Source organism: Theobroma umbraticum, unplaced genomic scaffold, assembly GCF_002168275.2.
Source record: "Theobroma umbraticum cultivar Fairchild unplaced genomic scaffold, ASM216827v3 scaffold_67.0, whole genome shotgun sequence".
Lineage (NCBI taxonomy): Eukaryota > Viridiplantae > Streptophyta > Magnoliopsida > Malvales > Malvaceae > Theobroma > Theobroma umbraticum.
In genome coordinates, this window is record NW_018397262.1 from 3,717,014 (window position 1) to 3,719,686 (window position 2,673).

The following is a 2,673-nucleotide window of genomic DNA, read 5'->3' on the forward strand; positions in this document are numbered from 1 at the left end:
TCTACATCTAATACCACCAGGGTTGGAAACTTTAAAATTGAAATCACCAATGGCAGGCACCTGCAAATTTCAAGTAGTTTTAGGACATTGAGACGGATAGACAATCTTCCTGACAATTGAGGGCAGTTAATGTTAGAAAGAATGCAGATATTGGGGAATTTCACAACCTGATCATCAGCTTCACAAAAGTCTCATACCTTTCATTCTGGAAAATTCACAAAGTTCTAACTTCTTAATGTTCAAAATGCATCTGATTGATTATCTCTGTAGACCTCAACACCAATGTTATTCAACCCAACCATTCCTTCAATGCAAAGGGATTCCAACAGTGATAATTTTCCAATTGCTGGTATGATCTGCAATTTTACAATTCATGAGATGCAAGGACAATAAATTTTGTAATGAAGAATCTACTATCCAAGTTGGAAATTTGGTAGTCCCATAGTTTTTTATGGTGAGTTTCTTTAGCTCTTTATGATGACCAATAAAGTTCTCTTGGCTTTAGTGGCTGCTCACATTACTTGTCCAACGCCACCCAAGTAGAAGGAGCAGAAGGCAGAAGCAAAAACCTTAGTTTCTGCTGTTGTAAATTTAGGAAGAGTTTGTACCAAGGAAATAAGGCATTATTCTTGGTTTCGTGTGGACAGATAGAGAAAAACAAGTGTTATCCTTGGCATTGAGTAAGGGCAGGCAGAGATAAAAGAAATTTATCCTTGGTTTCTGTTGGATGGAAAAAAACTTAAAGATCTGCAGACTAAACTCTCGATGAAGAGACCAAAGTTTGTTGGAAAACAAGAAGAAAAACAAAACTCAAAAAATGCCAGAATTTCAACTCTTCATACATCACTTTTCGTTAAAAGAATACATATTTAGATAATCAAGACAGTGAACAAAAATATCTTCAACTGCTCGCACCATCTGATACATTGCTTTTAAAAATAAACTAAACATAAAATATTTCAACTAATGCTGCACAAACAAAGCTATGGTGAAAGATTAAAAATGACAAACATAACTAAGGAGCACAAACTAAGCAAGCGCACATATGACTAAAGGAAAATAATCAAACATTTGGTGAGCAGAAAGTAAACTGACCCTGAATCCAACCAAGCTGGTTTCCAAATGTGTAGAAAGCAATCCCCTGTGGCAGCAATGCAGCAAAGACAGCCATAATTCAACGAGTTCAGCACCACTTCTTCAACTTCTTTATTTCTTGCATTGTTAACAAAAGTTGAACTCCACCTCTAACTCATTGAGGCCTGAGTATCAATCAGCTTAGCTTCCCATGCATCTTGCACTTTAACAATGTTCTCCAACCCTGAAATAGAAATCTCACCCTTAAGATTCCACAAATTCTTCATCTCTCATATCTGATATCCACCACCTTCACCCAAAACAAAATTAGACAGTTTTTAAGGCTTAGTTAGTCTACCGATTCCAAGGGGCATTGCTTTCACTGAATTTGTATGACTAATGTCAAGATGATGCAATTTGACTAGAATTTCTATTTTTCAGGGTAACTTTTCTAACTCATGACATCACTTTAATAGCAAGGTGCCTAAATTGCAAAGGGTGCATATGAAGCCAGGTAAAGTTTTGGTTTTCACTGGTATGCGACAATGACCACTTTTCCAGTAGTAAAATTCCTTTGCAATCCTATCCTACTTTTTAAGCGCACATCAAACACATCCCTAAGTACCTAGATTATCTAAAAGTTGAGAATGAAGCTTAGAGAGAGTTCCAACTCAAACTTTTAAAAGTTATACATAAAATGGTTTACTTAGGAGGGATTGTCTCATTGTTGCCTAATGACATCTCACCATTTAATTGTATTGATTATTAGGTCAACAAATTACCTTTGAAGGCCATAATTTATTCTTCCCCTATTCAGATTCTTGTTCGGGTTTCTGCCTGCACAATTAACTGAACACTGTGTTATCCTTCAGAATTTAATTAACAATTTGAATGGGATGTGGTAAATGTATTCGCTGAATTTTTTCCAGGTTTCCTTGTGAGATCTAATACCTATTTCCTTTTCTGCCCAGATAATGAGTAATCTGTTAGTCCCACAAACGAATTCAATGGAGCATCTAACCTACATATATCCAATCGTATATTCCTTTCCTCTGTTTTCTTTTCTTTTCTTTATAAAGCCGTTCCTCCAAAAAATTAGGAAAAGTAAGATAGATATGAGTATGAGAAATTGTCACAAAAGATCGAATAAGAATGATGTGAAATTAAAAGAATAAAGTGAAGGATGTACTCCAGGTATGGGCAAGTAAAGTAGAATTGGCAGGATTTGAATTCGTAAAAAATACACCAAATCCATCATAATAGAAATGAAGAAAACTCAATAGTATTTTATTAGAATATCAAATCGTTATCAAATCCCAAAAATGTAGATGAGAGTTGCAGAGAATTAACTGACCACTCCATTCATCAGCCTCTGCAGCATTTTGATAGGTCTGAAAAAGCAAAAAAAAAAAAACAAAATCAACGATGAAGTTGAAGAAAAACCAGTTGGGTCCTGTAGACTGTTGTTGTATGTGCATGAGTCTACTAACCAACAACTAATTACACACTGATTCTGCCATTTAGATGAAAAAGGAGAAGCCCAGTTTCTCACCAAGTTTCCTTCTAAAGCTTTTGAATTGCCTGCAAATAATCAATGAT

At 35.3% G+C, this 2,673-nt stretch overlaps 1 long non-coding RNA gene across 7 annotated transcripts in view; it reads right to left on the reverse strand.

Annotated features, from left to right (window-relative positions):
* Positions 1-2,673, reverse strand: part of LOC110419433 (uncharacterized) — a 3,224-nt gene that overhangs the window by 110 nt on the left and 441 nt on the right. Inside the window, exons 2-6 of one of the 7 annotated variants that reach the window (XR_002445470.1) lie at positions 2,565-2,655; positions 2,429-2,465; positions 1,857-1,911; positions 1,096-1,318; positions 7-356 (exon numbers count right to left, since the gene is read on the reverse strand). This is a non-coding gene — a long non-coding RNA (uncharacterized LOC110419433). Of the gene's footprint in view, positions 1-6; positions 357-1,095; positions 1,385-1,856; positions 1,924-2,428; positions 2,466-2,564; positions 2,656-2,673 lie in introns of those variants that run through there. The other 6 variants (XR_002445469.1, XR_002445472.1, XR_002445468.1 and 3 more) reach the window with 6 other exon arrangements.